Here is an 18229-nt window from a genome sequence, read left to right as displayed (position 1 = left end):
GCTGTTGTTGAAAACAAAATGATAAACCATGGTTACCCTTCAACCTTGGCCTCTGTTAGGAACCTGAAGGCCACACACGGAACAGGAAAGTAAGCTTTTGGTCCACAAAAGGTAAAGAGGGGATACTAGGACCTCTGCAAAAACCCAGGCTCCTTAAAACCCACATCCTCATTACAGGAATGAGCTAGAAAACATTATTCTCCAGCTGGCATGCATAGAAAAATGTCAAAAACAAAAAACACTTGTTTATCTCAGCTATGGCTCTTATAAAAAAATGGAGTCTACGCTGAGAACCTGAAAACTGCATTGATCCTTACAAAAGTCTGAGTTTGAATTTACTGGTATGGTCCACGAAATCCTAAGCCAAGAATCTAACTTAACGAAGTCCTAGGTTTTGGGCCACCCTGGACATTTTCTGAAACAAATGAGAATCGTCTCTGGAGGAACGCACCCACAGGCCAGCCCCTTGGAGGCCCCACAGACTTAGAGCAGCCTGATAGGAGCCTGTGACCCAGGACAAACCCATGAAGACAGTGGCCTGAATGAGGGCAGGCCCAGAGAACAGAGCAAATTAGCATTCCAATGACTTCAGATACTAGAATCGCAATGTTCAAAGAAATAAAAGCCGGGTTATGAGCAGGCAACAAAAGACTATCACAATTTACCAAGAATCTTCCTAAAAAAATTAAATAAAGTGTCTAAAAGTAAAAATTATGACTGTTGAAATGAAAGTCTCGGTTGGCAATTTAACAGATTGGAAATAAGTGGTGAGAATTAATCATTTGGAATAAAGATGTGAAGAAAGAACCCAGGACGCAGCAGAGACTGTGGCATGGGAATGTGGGAGAAAGGCTGAGAGGGTTCGCCGTACCCTTAAGTGGGGTGCACACGAAAAACAGAAGACAGCAGGCACGGTATCAATAAACAAATTCTCAGACTCAGGAAGCACAACTATCTCCAAGAACCATAATTAAAAATATATCCACTCCTGGACACACTGTAGCAAAAACGCAGAACACCAAAGACAAACACAGAATGTTACGGGTTTCCAGTGCTTTCAACAGTTGGGCAGCTGACTTCCCAAGGGCAACAAAGGAATCCAGAGACAGCACACAACAACATGCGTCAGGCCAGAGCTGCTCAGTCGGCTACTCAAAAATAAAGGCATGTTAAGGTAAATCAAGCCATGAGATCCTACTTGGGGTGTAAATAAAATGAAATATTTTTAAAACCATGAGAATTTACCTCCAAAAGCCTCACTAAGGAAACTTCTGAGGACATACTTGGAAAATAAAGCGATCCCAGAAGAAAGGTCTCAAATTCGAAGTTTAAAAATAAAAAAAAAAGTTAAGAGAAATAAGTGGCAAAAATCTAGAAAACATCTAAATATGTGTGACATTAATGATAATAATAATATTTACTTTTGAGGTTAATAAAAATACCCAAAGGTAAAATTAAAATACTGGCCAACAAAATATCTAAGATAGAAGGGGGATGAAAATAGATTTAAAAGGTTTTCATATTGTTGGAATAGAGAAATACTGAATAATTAATTTCAGATTTCTGTTAAATATGAATAACAAGAATAACAACATGGTATGAGTAGAAAAAGAGCATATAACTTCTAAAACAATAGAGGAAGAGAAATGGAGCAAAAACAAGATTTACAATCACTCAAGAGAACAAGAAATGACCAAAACCCCCCAAAACAGCATAAAGTGAGATGAAGGAAAGTAGTACCAAAGAAAAGTATAAAGAAAGATGACAAGAATTATTAGAAGTAGATCAGTATTCACAGTAACTATAATGGACATCGGCTGGAGATTGTTAGACTGAATTTTTTTAAAATCAGCAAACATTGTTTATAAGGCATATCCCTAAAACTTAATGACACAGGAAGGCAAAGAACAGAAAATGTCACATCAAGCAACAAAAGAAACTGATTTAGCCATGTTGATATCTGCCAAAATAGATCTGAGAAAAAGAAGCAAAGGTCACCATTTAATAATACAAAGGTTCAGAAAAACAAAAAAAAATTCTAAACTTGTATGCCCTAAATAAAATTACACAAAAAACATATAAAGCAAAAATTGACAGAACAAATAAAAATAGAGGAATCCAATATCATAGTGGGAGACTTTAAATCTTTCAATAACTGATAGAACCAGTTAGAAAAAATTTAAAATAGCAAGATTATAAAAGAATCAAACACAACACAATTTTTTTTCTCAAATGAAACATAAAAATTAACCCATACAATAGACCATTGAAAATCTTAATATATTTCAAAGAATTAGTCTTAAACAATCATATTTCTTTTTTAACTGATGTTCCCCTTTTATGGAAAAGAGACTCCACATCAATATCAGAATTTCTAAAAACCACCAAGAGAGAATGAAAGATTAGGAAAAAGTTGCATCTTCACAATAACACACCCTTGTGAGAGGCAGTAAAAAATGGCTAAACGTGAAAAGGCAGAATTGAAGATGTGCTGAAAGCCTACAGTGTAAACACTGCTAAGTTAAATGATCTAGCTGCCAAAGACTATACACTCAGGAAGATTATTATAGAGGTCACGGGAGAAAATTGCTACCATGACAGCTAAGTAACTTGCCTCAGGTCCCACAAGTGCTAACGGCAGAGCAAAAATAGAACTCAAGGCTTCGGACTCAAAGTCGATTGTATTTTTCTACTCTATTGCATCCACTGTACTAATGACCTTAAGCAAGTAAGTATTTTAAAAACTTACAAAACAGTAGGGTAGACAACGAAAGGACCGCATTAAAGTGAAGAAACCATTCAATTTCATAGGCATTGCTATGAAACACAGAAAGATTGTCGAGATAAGTGTACTCGATTTTTAGAAATTACCATTTAGGGCGAAAATCAATCTAAAGTGGACTGTTTACTTCTTTGCTGTTGCAAATGCTATATCAAAAACTTTTAAAAATCACTCTTTGATGATTTATTGGTAACATAATTAGCTATTCTGATGCATAAATATTCATCTACAGACAGAGAAGGGATGATGTGGGAGCCTACGTTGAACAAATACTTTTATCCACAGTTCTGAAATTTCCTTTCTTGAAAAATACTGCTTTTATAATGTTTTCTTATACCATGTAAGAGATGGACTACATCCAGTTTAGCTGCAGTCTTTCTGCAAGATTGCTCTTCTAACAGGGTCAGGAGTCCAGTCACCTTGCTCTTTCCTGCTGCACCCAGCACCCTTGGGCCTCCACACAAAGCTATGTGTCTTCCTGCTGGTTTGGGAGCACAGGGGCCCATGTGCCACTTGGTCTCAGGCTGTGGCCGGCTCACTGTCCACTACCTCCATGTCAACTGGTTTTGAAAAAGTGTAAATATGGCTGCTCTTCCGCATCCCTAGAATTATGCTGGGATGCTCTGGAAAGGTTTCCTCTAGATCTGCAGACGTAACTGATCAGCGGATGGCGTTTTCAGTGCATGTGCACTGAGTTCACAGTTTTCTCTAAGTTCTGGTTGTTTTAACAAGGAACACAACTCTAAGCATGAGTAATATTAAAAATAATAGCATCCATATGATTAGGTTAAAACGCAAACACCTATGATGATAGATTAATTTACTGAAATGTCTAAATTTACACTTTATATTTTGAGTAATACCTTAAACCACGAGAGGAGTCACCAGGGAGCAAACGTGTTTGTCAGTTACGGGTACTGTGTAATCCAATACTCTAATTAAAAACGTAAAAGAAAGAGAAGGTACCAGGAAAACTAAGTTGAATGTGTTAGGAAGTCTCAGTAAAAACACATTATTAAAAACCCTGCCCATTTAGATGCAGGCAAAACAAAGTGCGACGTTGGGGGAGAAACCACAGAAATCTAGGAGCCTCTCCACTCACACGGCTCCACACGTGTCTTCTGTTCTCCATCCAGTGCATTGAAACTACAGCTGGAAACTGTAGAGGACATTGCTGGGAATAATTTACATAAGAAGGGTGATTTACATGCGGGATACTCAGGTCCGCAGAAATGCCTTGACCCCATATCAAAGATGAACAGCTTCAAAACCTTACCAGGTGATGGGTGGCGAGACCATTCTGCCAACATTTACCTCGCCCTGCCTTTGTGGTCTTCACCTACGTGCTTCACAAATATGAACTCACTTATCCTGGTAACAGCCCAGGCCCCGGGGACTACTCCCCCAGGTGTTCACTGGGTTCCTTTTCTTGTTAATTAAGTGAGAACCACCTGAGTAGGCTGAGTAACGCCCACCTGCTACTCTGAGGAGCCCGGGGCACGAGTGGGGTCCCTGCTGGGCACTGCCTGCAGTCGGCCGCATCTCACCCCGCCCTCCTTTTACTTGCTGCGCAGCCTCGGCTCAGGGCCCTGACTGCTGTGAACGCTGCTGCCCCGTCTGTGCATCTCTCAGGCTGCGGTGGGGACAGAAGGGAGCTACAAGAGAAGGCATGTTTCACGGTGGACTCCAGCCCTTGGGCGGCACTTCCTCGGCCCGTGCCTGTGTTCTCCAGCCATTGATGGAATGAGGCGGCACAAGCCAGTCAGGGCTGCACCAGTGCTCCCATTTCAGGGCCGCAACCCACCCTCTGCTCCTCTCACTAGGGAACTTCCCTCCCTAATCATCCCTGGGAACAGGAGGGTCTGCACCTGTGGTTGAACTTCACCTGGTCCCACCACTGTCCCCAGGCTCCCTCAGTCTGTCTGTGGGGACTCCAGGTACGAGGCACAGGCCCCAGAGGCCCAGGGGAGTCTGAGATGGAAACGAGAGGACGGGGAGATGCAGGTACATGGCAGAGGCCACCTGCATGCCCGCATCCTGCCCCATCGGCTGCTGCCATCCACACCACACACAGGCTGCGGCTGGTGCCGCTGCCCACATGCCCTGCCCTTGGACCATGGGCCCCATGTTGCCTCCTCCAAGCTACCACTTCTCTGCAGGAGCCAGGGGAACCTGCCTTTCACCTGTGGCCTGCCAGCTCTCTGACAGAATGCCCTCCCTCCGTGCAGAGCTGCTCTGCCCGGGCACCATCTCTCCTTAATCCAAGCCCCGTCCTCCCCAGTCCCTACAGCATCCTGGCAGGAGCAGGTTGGGAAGCAGCCAGGCTCAGCTCAGCCTCATCATTCCTCATGACTTCCGACCCCTGAGGTCGGCCTGGCCTGGCCTGGCCTGGCCTGGCCTGCGCTACTGGAGGCTCCACTTGTGGCCATTTCTGTAAGGGGAGGGGTCTTCCCCTCCAGCTGAGTCTGCTTCAGGGCCCCAGATCATCAGTGAGGTCGGCCCGCCTCCAAACCCAACTACATACAGGATTCAGGCAGGCCCGGAAGATGAAGCAGACGGAAGGCCATGTCTGCCCAGCACCCCCATAAGCCCCACAACGGCTGCCCCTGTGCAGGGAGGAGTCACGGGGGGCACCGCCCCACCTCCCACCAGCCCATCAGCCTCACCTCCAGCCAACAGAAGCAGTCTGGCAGACAGCAGAAACCTTGGTTGATACGTGAGTTCACCTGTGCTCTGACTACATCAAGTCTTTTTTTTTATACCTACAGAAGGAAACAGTGACGTCTGCTCGACATCAAACTACTTTCCGGACGGTGACTCGCCACCCATGTTCTCACTAAAACAGGAAAGCGTGGATTTGCCAGCATTTGCTAAAGGAAAGGTGGCACGTAGCACCTTAGGAGGTAGTTTTTAAAAATCAGCATTATACACCTGGCAACCGATCATGTCAGAAATTAATTAACACCCCTCACTCCAAAAAATCTTCATCCCTTCATTCTTTGGAAATCTGATGATTTTCTGACTGATGTATTTAGGTTTCCAATATTTTTTCCCAGACTGAAATATCAAAAATGCTCTCTTATAAAAATATTCAATCAATTTATCTGTAAAAACGTATTTGTCAGTAAATACTGGGAAGAGGTGGGAATAGTCTGTCACCTTGAGCCCAGCGAGGGAGCGTGGGATACAGGGATGCAGGGCCAAATGGACATCACACCAGGCAAGGTCGCAGTCCCCGCTGGTGGCCTGCCGGCTGGGATCCTGGGCAAGGTGTTGCTTACAGTCCCTAAGCCTCAGTCTCCCTAACTGCAAAATGTAGACAGATATCAATGCTTCTCTTCTGGGGATTTTTAAAATATTAAATGAGGTGGAAATGAATGCACATATCACAAAGCCCAGGAGATAAGGTAGACACTCAACAGAAGTGAGTTTAAAGAAGGTGTGGAATGGTGAACGCCCAGGCACAAGGGTCGGGACAGCAGCCTGCTCATCTGTGCGACTGCAGGAGGCTGCTTCTGACCCAATGCACAGAGCTGTGAGGGGAACCAGCACCGGGATGCGATGTTATACACAACCTGGGGAGTTTAGCTGCGTTCCGTCACACGCCATACGACTCACTGCAATCAAACACCTCTCACTTATATCCATGTCTCGGGCTAAAAAGAAGGCACAGGACCTCATCCTCTTACTAGTCACCATAGCGCAGCCTGGAGTCTATCAGCTGCAGTTTTGCAAGTAGCTTTTTGTAAGGACAGAGAAAAGAAAAATAAATGTTACTATTTATCTTTCTACTTTTATGTATTTGTATGATTTCTATGGAGCCCATTCTGGTTCACCATTTTCTTGTAATCACCTTAGAAGAGGAAAGGGATGCGTTGTGGTTTATGCCTTTCTGATTCTTTAACTGAGGGAAAAGGGGGATGCAGCAGTAATTCCAAAACATTCTTCCTTCCACACTGACCGCTCTGAGTAGCCCCTTTACACCTGAGTCCGGAGCCTCACAGGTTGCAAAGCACCTTGGTGGTTACCCACAGTTACAGACAAGTCAACAATACCTCAAGGAGGCTCCACGCTCCCTCACAAACACAGAGGAACTCGGACCCGGTCTCCCAAAACCTCGCCCGGCCTAGGAACTCGGACCTGGTCTCCCAGCTCCTTGCCCAGCCTCGTTCCCATCCTCCAGGTGCCTCGAGGTGGCATCTCAGGCTTCACACATGAGCCACACCCTGGCATGAAGAACAGGGTGGGCTGCAGGTGAGTGGCCCTGGGCAGACTGGCCCTGCCTCCCTGCTTGTCTCCCCGACCTTGAATCTAACCTGCTCCAGGGGAAGAGGGGCTCTGGCCAACTTGCTCACAACCCTGACCACGCCTGCAGACGGGAAGGGCTCAAGGCTGCGAGCAAATGAGGTTGCCTTGTCTAAGTCAGCTGCCAGTATCCGTTCTGATTTTAACATCAGCAGACTGTTTTGTTCAGGGGAAACTCTTTCCTTCACTTCCATGACAGGTCACTGGTATGGCTTCCACGATGTGGCTCCTAGAGGTGGTGGCACCCAGGGGGACATGGCCAGTGCCACACTGAAAGCTGTGCCTTCCAGGGCACTCAAGGAGAGGCAGCTCCTCTCAGACCCAGGACATGAGAAGCTGCCCGCCCAGGTTGGAGGTCTTAGCACGAGGAGCCGGTGCCACCCGCGCCTCCTCCTGTGGTCATTTCCAGGTGCCACCTGTGTGGCTGCCGCTGCTGGACACTCTTCTTCCCCTTGATCTCCCTCCTTCTGGTGTCTCATCCTCTGTCCCGGCCTCCAGCTTGGGGTGCTGTCTCTACGTGGTCCTCCGGGCGAACCCAAGCACCATACCCACCCCCATCCCACATAAAGCCATGTTCCCTGGGCACAGCACCCTGTCCTTGCCTTCATGGCTGGAATGGATGCCACACTCCCTCGTCTTTCTGTACTCAAGGTCTGGCTCCCACTGTTGAGTGAATACAAACATCCGCTCAACAACTTGAAAATCAGGGAAGTCAGATTTCTCTTCTGGGCCCAAAAGTGCCCTCTGGTTGTGGTGGCCGGGACCTACCCTGCTTCTCGGCGTCCCTCCAGGAAGGCTGGAGATTTGTTTATAGAAATCCAGCGAGAGTGCACGTTTCCCGAGAACGTAGGGCGAGTTAGCAAGCACTTCTCAAAAGACGGAAGTCTTCATTATGAAAGGTAAACAGATCCAGGGATTAGGCGCCTGGGAATACTGACATCTGTTTCATGAAAAGGTAAAGCAAAGCAAAATGATGGAAAAAGGCACAGAGAAGAGAGCGATTGGAGTGGTGAGAGGAAAAAATTGAGGGAAAATCTGGAAATGTAGTCAGCGGCTCCAGAAAGTCACTATTATCACACGACACTCATGAGCAACACCCACGTACACAGGAACACGGGCCTGGAAGGGTTCGGTAGGTCCTAACCAGCTCCCTTCAGACGGTCAAGGCGAAAACAGCATTGACATTAATTACATGACAACGGGGAATGCTGAATATTCTTATTTTTACCCGTCCAACCATCCCAAATTAAAATTTTATGTTGAAACTTGATTCTGAAATACATTATTTGAATTTTCCATATCTTTTCAAATGTAACTGTGTTTATTTCAAATTCCTATAGATAGATCAGAGAGGAAAAACAGAAACAAAAAATAGTTTTTTAAAAAATGAGAGATTAAAACCAAAGTTTCTGCAGGATGGTAGAGACCCTTTTTTTTTTTTCTTTTTTTTTCTTTTTTTTTTTTTTTTTTTTTTTTCTCTTTTTTTGAGACGGAGTCTCTCTCTGTTGCCCGGGCTGGAGTGCAGTGGCGCGATCTCGGCTCACTGCAAGCTCCGCCTCCCGGGTTCACGCCATTCTCCTGCCTCAGCCTCCCGAGTAGCTGGGACTACAGGCGCCCGCCACCGCGCCCGGCTAATTTTTTGGTATTTTTTTAGTAGAGACGGGGTTTCACCGTGTTGGCCAGGATGGTCTCGATCTCCTGACCTCGTGACCTGCCTGCCTCAGCCTCCCAAAGTGCTGGGATTACAGGCGTGAGCCACCGTGTCCGGCGGGTAGTGACCCTTTTTAAGCATTGGAGGGGCTCACATGAATGGAACTGAGTGTTAGGTGGAAATACCAAGTTCAAATGCCAGGATGCTTTAAAAGGGACACTGGGTATGTGGAAATGAGAAATTTATATTCAATGCTACAAAAAAGTTCACTGATGAGAGCCAGTTGGTGCAGCCATCACGTGAAGGGGGAATCCCTGCAAAGATCAAATAAATAAGTTTATGAAAATTCTAGGACAAACCAGCCAACAGGAGAGCCAAGTCAGCTCCCCGCTGGGTTCATGTCGGCAGCCATCAGCAGCCCCGGGCCTCCATCTGGTGGGGACACTGCCCCTCCGTGCAGCTTGCACAGAGGCCTGAAGACGGACAGCTCTGTGGACATGGCTAGCAGCTGCCCTGGACGGAACATGCTTTTACCCTCAGACCAAGTGATGAAATCTCTTTCCAGCCTTCTCTGTGGAGCAAACAAAAAACACAGCCCCACAGGCTTCAGTGAGCCCCGCGCTTCCTTTCCTGCGCTCCCTCTCCACTCCCTCCCACCTGGTGCATACTAAACATACCCAGATTACGGTCTCTGTCTAGTCAGTCTCCCGTTCATTCCCTCGTGTTTAACCTTGAAACCCAACTGCCAACGTGCCGACATCGGTGCCTACAGATGGCCGTACGGGCTGCTGCGCCGGCTCCTGGCAGGGTGTGTGCTTTGATGGGCTCTGGGGGCAGAGCCAGCTGGCGGCGGCGACTCCGTTGCCCAGGGAACAGCCACTGAAGTGTGCGCTCCCGAGTCTGCACCAGGCCGGCGCCTGTCGCCGTGCTGGCCGAACCTCGACGCTGCAGGGGCTGTGCCCGGCGGGTGCCCATTAGTGCTCTCTGTGCTCCAGGAACAAGGAGCAGGTCCAGAGGCCCCGCTCTTCCCACTGACAAATGGGCTTGCCTTGCTGCCTTATTAATGACTATGCCACTCTCACCACCCAAACAAAATGCACAGAGTAGGAGGAAAGAATTAGCTTCGAGGAGGTGCTCTCACTATTTTTAGACAATGCCTGTCAGCCACAGAGCAGTGCAGTCGCCCTGCATACCTAGGGGTGATCTGTCCTTTTACGGAATGCAAACTCGGCTTTGTTTCACTTATTTATTCCACTTCCAACGCCCCCCAACCCAATTTAGTCTTCCCCATTTTTGCAGTCCTCATTTGGAGAAGAAATGTCCCAGTCCTTGCCACTTTGAGGAATCAGGGGAAGGCCAGATGCCCCACCCCTCAGCTCCCACTGCCATCACAGTGATGAGGCTCTCCTGGGCAGGGGCATCCTAAGAGGGTCCATGCAGCAGATGCGCCTCTCAGCACCACCACGCCAGGCTGGCCTCCTTCCCTATACCAGCAGCACAGCGCGCTGGTCCGAGCAGCCAAGTGACACTGCGCCAACAAACATGGAGGCACCCAAGGGGCTCTGAACAACCAGGCCCAGCTCCCGCCCCGGCCACCCCTCCTGGCAGGTGGCCAGGCCACTCCTATCTCCTCACTCTGCAACCCATGCGGAGATGGAAGCTGCTGCCTCAGCATTGCCTGCAATGGCACAAGAGGACTCAGGAGCTCACACCCAGAAGTGACGTGCCACGTTCCAGGCACACTGGCCAAAACTCGCCATGCCTTCCCCCAGCTGCAAAGGACGCCCAGAAGGGCAGGAGGGCCAGACACCAGTGAGCACCACTAATTAAAGAGGGAGAGAAAAGACAAGGGAAACCTGCTGGGCACAGAGGCTCACACCTGTAATCCCAGCACTTTGGGAGGCCAAAGGAAGGAGGATCATTTGAGGTCAGGAGTTCGAGACCAGCCTGGCCAACGTGGTGAAATCCCGTCTCTACTAAAATACAAAAATTAGCCAGGCATGGTGGCGGCTGCCTGTAAATCCCAGCTACTCAGAGGAGACTGAGGCAGGAGAATCACTCAAACTCAGAAGGCAGAGGTTGCAGTGAGCCAAGATTGCGCCATTGCACTCCAGCCTGGGAGACAGAGCAAGACTACATCTCAAAAAAATAAAAAGAAAAAGAAAGAAAAAGGAAAAGGGAAAACCACCTGAGGAAATACAAGGGAGCGCTACAGAGGCCCCAGGTTGTCTCCCCAAGACACAGGCCAGGAAGCAGACAGTGCACAAATGGGAGAGCCCACAGGCACAGAAGGCTGAGCCATGGCTGCACGTAAGCCAGGCAGCATGGAGACAGGGCCGGAGGCCAGGTCCTGAGCTGTGTGCAGACCATGGACAGTGGTGCGGAAAGGGAAACAGAACCAAAATGTACTCAATTTCTATTACGTGCCAGCACTTTGCATTCTTCAGCCAACCTAATCTCACTCCATGAAGCAGCTGTTATTTCCATTCTGTTGATGAGAAACGTCGGGGGCAGAGAGCAGTTCACTTCTCAGGACACAGCAACTCCAATGGAGCCAGGATTCCAACTCAGGTCTGCCCAACTCCCAGTCCATTTCCCCGTGTCATTATCCTGCCTTTCCGCTTGTGGCAGGAAGGAGCGCATAGTTGGGAAAGGGGGGCCGCCAGCAGCAGAGTCAGAGGAAGAGAAGGTGGCTGTGGGAGGAGAGAGTGCAGACGGCCTGGGGTAGGTCCCGGTGAGGTCGCCCTGAGAAGGGAAAGCGGGCGTCAGAACCACATGACCCAGCAATTCTCCCCCAGAAAGAACAGACACGTAGGTATGGATTTTCAATAGTGTTGTACAAGGGCAAGATATTGAAAGCCAGTGGTCACCAACGGAGAACTGGTTAAATACACAGGGACACGTCAAATCACCACGGAAAATGTCCTCATGAAAGACGGCTTCACGCTCCGTCTCGGGGCAGGCCGGACAGTCCCCCGAGGTCAGCGAACCTGCGGCCCTCACTGCCTCTGTCTCCACACAAACCAGAGACCCCCAGTCCAGGAGGAAGGACCTGGGACAGGGCAGGGGAGAAGCAGGCTCCGAGCACACCCTGGAGCAAACCTCAAAGTCAGGGCTGGGGTCAGAATGGGGGCCAGGAAACAGAGTCAGCGCCCCCACCCCACCCCCACCCCCAAGCCCCGGCTGTGGTGAACAGGAGCAGCAGCACCCACCGCCTGCCCAGCTGCAGCGAGCGAGCGCCGGCCACGGCCCCACGGCCACAGTCCCACGGCCACGGCCCCACGGCCACGGTCCCACGGCCATGGTCCCACGGCCACGGCCCCACGGCCTCTGCTTCTGTTAAGGCTCAGGGTCAATTAAATACCAAGTGTTGGGGACTAAGCACTTCTAGCTTCAAAACAAGAGTTTGCTTGTTTTCTTTCTTGCTTGCTCCGTAAGAATTAAAGTGTTGGAGTCCAAAGAAAGCTCTGCTGACCACGCGGAGGCAAAGCTTCTGACGCTGCACAAGAGTTACTAACACACGGAGCAGAAGCCACCGACTGTCTCCGGGACCCTCGCACGGAGCAGAAGCCACCGACTGTCTCCGGGACCCTCGCACGGAGCAGAAGCCACCGACTGTCTCCGGGACCCTCGCACGGAGCAGAAGCCACCGACTGTCTCCGGGACCCTCGCACGGAGCAGAAGTCGCCGACTGTCTCTGGGACCCTCACCTTGGAAGCAGTGCCCTGCCCTGAGGACACGGGGCAGCCGCCTGTAGGTGTTCCAGCTGTGGCTCCATCTTCCTAGCCGAGAGCCAACGCTAGTTGCAGCAACTGGGAGTGAACAAACCTTCCCAGGACTCCAGCTTTTTCCAGCTAAGCCCCCGGGCACGTGGAGCAGACACAAGCCACAACTGCTACCCCTGCCTGAATCCCCACCCTCAGAACTCACAGGCAGCACAAAAGGTTGTTTTTATGCTAATAAAAACAAATAGGTTGGCCTCATTTACAAACCCAGGGTGATTCGACAACTGCTGTCACTGTGTCTGCCTGTGCATGATGCATGCACACACCGTTCCTGTGTAAAATGTGCTGCCATGACATGGCCTCCATTCATCTCCAGGTGTCAAGTGCCAGATTCCAGGAAGCCCCAGGAGTGGGCCCAGAAGGAGCAGTGCCGAGGACCCCCAGGGGTGGGGACCATTCTACCAGGCATATCCTGGGGACATGGGAGGACCGAGGGGTGAGGGACACTTGGTGTCCGTGACAGGGAAAGGCTGAGGCATCAGGCTCGGCTGCGTCTACCTTGGTGACTCTGGAAGCGTTTTCAGAAGCACATGTCACATGTCATAGGCGGTGTGCTCCGGGGGAGCAGGGATCTCACAGTCCAGAGTGCGCCACAGAGCACCTGAGACAGCGACTGGCAGAGCACAGGCACCAATGCCCCGGAGGAACAAGCCAGCCCCTGCATCCCCACGTGCCGAGTCCATCCTCCAGCAGCTCCAAGAGGCGGAGCTATCAATTTCACATATAGACAAGGAAACCAAGGCTTGGAGAGTTGAAGCCACCATCCAAGAACACACCAGAGTGCCGGCTGGCAGAGGGGGCGGTGGGGAGCAGATCATACCTAGACCCAGCTGCAGCACCAGGCTCGTTCACCACACTCTAGAAAAGTTGTTCACCATGCTCTAGAAAAGTCGTTCACCATGCTCAAGAAAGCTCGTTCACCACGCTCCAGAAAGCTCGTTCACCGCGCTCCAGAAAGCTCATTCACTGCGCTCTAGAAAGTTTTTTCACCATGCTCCAGAAAGGTTGTTCACGATGCTCCAGAAAGCTCATTCACTACGCTCTAGAAAGCTCACTCACCATGCTCCAGAAAGCTCATTCACCACGCTCTAGCCCCTACGGACCTGGGCGGTGGAGGGTCCGAGGTCGTGTGCACAAGCACTGAGTAAGGAGTAGGCTGCTTGCACCAAGGGGTAAGTGCCATGAGAGCTCTTCGTGGCCCCTCACACGGTTCCCTCTCCTCCCTGCAGCCCAAGTCTGCTGTAGGTAAGGTTGTCACGGGGTACATCCTGACGGAGTGGCGTTGCGGCGGGTGGGAGCAGCGGGTGAGGCAGGGTCACAGTCTCCCGCCGCCACCTGGGACCTCGGCACATGCTTGTCCTGCCGCCCTTCAGATGCTGTTCTGGAAGCAGGTGTGCTTTTTCCAACCCCTGCCCCTCTGCTAGCCTGGAGGTCTTCCAAAACGCAGGCCACCCTCGTACCTCAAGACGAGAAAGAAATCCAAACACTGAACCCAAAGCAAGTTTTGGGACTCTAGCAGTTTAGGACATTGTCATTGAAACTATGCAAGTTCTTCAAAAGTGACCACAGGGCGAACAAGGAGGTGACGTGAAATACCACGTTACAGCTGAACATGAGTGTCGTGTGGCTGGGGCTGCTGGGGTGTCCAGAAAGTTCTTTTGCTTCTCTGACTGGTGGCAGAGTGAACGACAGTTATTAATGATGTAGGAACCCAAGCCAGGAAGAAAAGCACCGCCAGGGACAAAACCAGGGAGTCACCGTGGCCCTTACAGGGTAGATGCGGCTGGAATCTGTTGCTAAGCAACAGCCCTCCCCGTTCCTCGGGTGTCCACCTCTGGACTTCGCCAAACGTGAAGATCCCGAGACAAGCCTGACCTTCCACCAAGCCCAGGAAACACTGCTCAGCGGGCCCCGTCAGACGTGGCAGCATCAGATGGCGCACAGCCTGGGACAGAGGACAGACGCGCACACGCAGCAGCCATAACACAGGGGAATGGGGATGAAACCAGATTCTGGTGCACCAGCCATTCCTGCATGGGAGGGCAGGAGGGCCGGGTGGTGGCCTTGGCAACGAACACAGGTCCCAGCAGCCCTGGCCCCCCAGGCAGCCACAGGCCCCCAGTGGAGCCCCACCCTGCACACAGCCTCCAAGTGCCTGCACGGCTGCATCTCCCGCAATTAAAATGCAGGCTTTCAAATCCATGGCGCACACACACTGCTCAGCTTTCTGGAGTTTTAATTGCCCATTTGCTTTCTTCCTGGCAACAGAACTGCTCTATTAATATCTCCCCACCGGTTTCAGGGGAGAGGGGAGACAAGGGAGGATTCGTTTCCATATTAATTGGCAAACCTCTTTGCCGCCTGCTTCCTGGACCTCTCAGGGCTCGCTCTTCCTGTCTCTTTCTTCTCAATCATTTCGCTGTCACTCTCTTCTCTCTGGGTGATCCTCTAAATTGTGGTTTTAAAACAAAGAATGCCGAGCTCAGGGTTTTCTTTCTCTCTGTCCAGAGGATGGTGCGTGTGACCCAGGGACCCCGAGTATGTTGTCGGATCTCGAATGCCTCCAAAAATGACAGAAGGAACAGTCTCGTCCTCTGTGGGAGAAGGGCAATGGCAGACCCAAAACCGAACTGAGGGACCATGGGACCCTGGGAGCCATGCCCTGCTCCCCACTCTACACCAGCCTCCCGAGCTTCCGCTTCTGTGCTGGCTCCCTCAGTCTCCCTCCCGGCTTGTAAACGAGGCATGCCCAGACCCATCCGTGATCCTGTCTCCCTATGTGCACTAAGTCTAAAATCAGCCCCAGGGCTTTGAATCCCATAGAGTGTGCCAACAGCACCCAATTCACATCTCCCACGCTCACCTCCCCGACACAGGCTCCCAGAGGCACCAGCTTCAGCAGACGCATAGACGCATGATATGCAATTAACACTTAGTGTCCAAACCTGAATGCCAGCGGCTCCCCAGCCTCATCCTTCCCGGGGCTTCCCATCTCAACAGGCAGCATCAGCACTACACACTTGCTCAGGACACAAGATACTGGCCCTACCTTGATCCGTGCCTCTCATCATGACCACTGTGTCCTTTGTCATGGCCTCCAGGGTGAGTGCCCCAGTTCCAGCTGCCACGGTCGCTCACAGGACCACACGATGCCCTCTGATGGGTCCTGCCATGGCTCCTGGCTAAGACCCGGCTGGCATCTCCTTCTCAGCCACTTGTTTCTCCTTTATCCCATTGCACAAGTTACACATTTTCTTTTGTACTTAGCATTGTCTGTCCCCCGTCAAGCCTGCAGGTTACAAGGGCAAGGTGTGTAGCTGGTGGATGCTACAGGCCCAGTGTACAGGGCAGTGCCTGGCACAAGAGAGTGGCTCGTCTCGCTCACCCGGATGCAGCCCCCAGGCCTAGAATGCTGCCTGGAGCAGAAGAAGATGCACAATGAAGGGTGGTGGATGCGTAATTACCACATGTTATATGAAGTACACAAAAGATTATGAGACGCATAACACCTTTTAAATGCAAAAGAACACAAAAGGAAGAGTCCTTTTTCAAGATGGTATTTTACCACTAAAATGTGACAGCGGGTTGGACGAGGAAGGATTGGAATTGGGAGAGTCAAAGGTTCCCAGGAACCTAAGCCACAATCAAGAGAAAAATCTCCCTGAAGAAGTGGCGGCAGCAACCAGCTGTAGCTTGTACCTATTTACAGATTTTTCCTTAAAAAACACAGGCTCAGTCTTTGTAACGATCTTGCCACTTGGCCATCCGTAGAATTCATCCGGCCATGAATTTAGGGGACGCCATGGCTCTCCAAGGAGGAGGGTGCTGGGGGCAGGTGGCGGGGGTGTGGCAGCGAGGGACCACATTCTCCTCACTGCACAGGCAGCCGCGCCTGACCACTTCAGTGGGGCTGAGCACACTCGCTGTGACAGGAGAGGTCCCACGACATGGACCGTCGGTCATCTGGGCCTTTCGCGAATCAACCAGCACTAACTGCCATCAGATTGCACGTGTCAGCACACACAGACAGTGCTTCTGTCGCAGCCCGAGCAACGCAACAGGAACACAGAAAATCTGCTTTATCTCCTGGTGCTCCAGGCCGGGACTGAGAGAAAGAGGCCAGAGTGGGATGGACTCGTCACATTCCACGGGCCAGCCCTCCGTTTTCTGATGAGGAAGTAAACTGGGTCTAATCTGGCTTCTGCCCAAGTCCCTAAGAGATTCCCCCACCGCTGGCATCGATGAGGACACCCCGAGGAACATACCTCAGATGCGAGGCTGGATGTCAGCCCCACGGCAGCAGCGATGCCCGGGGGTCACGGCAGCAGCGATGCCCGGGGGTCAGGGCAAGAACACCCAGAATGAAGCTACAGATACACCCAGTATCACAACACACACAACTGGAGGTCAAGAATTCAATTCTGTTGTAATTAGGACATACATCAGTGCAGAGTGGGCTATCATCCTATATGAAGAGTACACGGTTCTACCGTGTACCCCAATCCATGTATCAGGCTGCACACACGGTTCTGCCGTGTACCCGAATCCACATAGTGGGCTGCACACACAGTTCTGCTGTGTACCCGAAACCACGTAACGGGCCGCACACACAGTTCTGCCGTGCACCCGAATCCACATAGTGGGCTGCACACACAGTTCTGCTGTGTACCCGAAACCACGTAACAGGCCGCACACACAGTTCTGCCGTGTACCCGAATCCACATAGTGGGGTGCACACACAGTTCTGCCATGTACCCGAATCCATGTATCAGGCTGCACACATGGTCCTGCCGTGTACCCGAATCCATGTATCAGGCTGCACACATGGTCCTGCCGTGTACCCGAATCCACGTAGCGGGCTGCATACATGGTTCTGCCGTGTACCCGAATCCATGTTTTAGACTATGCTGGGTGCTGAACACTTGGAACTCAAAACTATCTGCTTTCAAAAGGAGTCTAAGAGAGATGACTAGTTGTTAAATGCATTATGATATAGATCAAAATTATATCAAAAAAGTCATAATTTATAAGATAGTTTCATCTAAATACAAAGCACACCTCTTGAAAAAAGTGGTTTTAAATTCAATCTGCATCCATTTGTCTTGAGTAGGGAACATATTCAAGTCATCTATGGGGTGATGCCCTGAGGAAGTGTGGCTAAGAAACTCACCCAGGCACTTTCCATGCTTTCTTTCATTTAATCTGTATAATGGACGTGGAAGTTATTACCTTTTTATATCATTGTATTGTTACCACTTTCTAAAGAGCAAACCAAAGTTCTCAAATATCAACCTTACTGCCGTTTTCCTGATTTTCTTGGAGACACACAATGCTACATAAAGGTAAGTCGGTCACCTTCGCATGACCACAGCAATGTCACAGCAAGTGGCACAGCTGGATGCTGTCAGCCAAAAGCCTGTCTGTGTCCTGGTCCTGTGGCCATCAGGGGCCCCGCTGGGCCATCCACTCCAGGCACCATGCACACGTGCTCGCCACGGGGCCACATGGCAGCCTATGTCTGCTGACCCTCCTGCCACACACGTTGTGCTCTGTGAGGAAGGTTGAAGAGTTTCCCATTCTTGCTGCATGCTGACATCACTCGGGAATGAACCTGCTAACATCTGGGGCCCTGTTGGGAAATATTCTGGGTCAAGGTGAGGCCTGCAGCACTGGAACTTTCCCTAAGTCCTCAGGTGACTCTGATGC

General features: G+C 50.4%; 3 protein-coding genes across 12 annotated transcripts in view; 2 read left to right on the top strand and 1 right to left on the bottom strand.

Annotated features, from left to right (window-relative positions):
* The window catches only part of EIPR1 (EARP complex and GARP complex interacting protein 1), a 579020-nt gene that overhangs the window by 82102 nt on the left and 478689 nt on the right, over positions 1-18229 (bottom strand). The window contains exon 1 of one of the 4 annotated variants that reach the window (XM_050754052.1): positions 15387-15405. The exons of the other annotated variants lie outside the window; for them this stretch is intronic. The gene's annotated coding sequence lies outside the window, so the exon portion shown is untranslated. Of the gene's footprint in view, positions 1-15386; positions 15406-18229 lie in introns of those variants that run through there. 4 annotated transcript variants of the gene reach the window in all.
* The window catches only part of RPS7 (ribosomal protein S7), an 838959-nt gene that overhangs the window by 526776 nt on the left and 293954 nt on the right, over positions 1-18229 (top strand). The window lies entirely within an intron of this gene.
* COLEC11 (collectin subfamily member 11) overlaps positions 13314-18229 on the top strand; it is a 361397-nt gene continuing 356481 nt past the window's right edge. The window contains exon 1 of the mRNA XM_050754060.1: positions 13314-13325. The gene's annotated coding sequence lies outside the window, so the exon portion shown is untranslated. The remainder of the gene's footprint in view (positions 13326-18229) is intronic.

Source organism: Macaca thibetana, chromosome 13, assembly GCF_024542745.1.
Source record: "Macaca thibetana thibetana isolate TM-01 chromosome 13, ASM2454274v1, whole genome shotgun sequence".
Taxonomy (NCBI): Eukaryota; Metazoa; Chordata; class Mammalia; order Primates; family Cercopithecidae; genus Macaca; species Macaca thibetana.
This window is presented reverse-complemented; position numbering and strand designations above follow the sequence as displayed.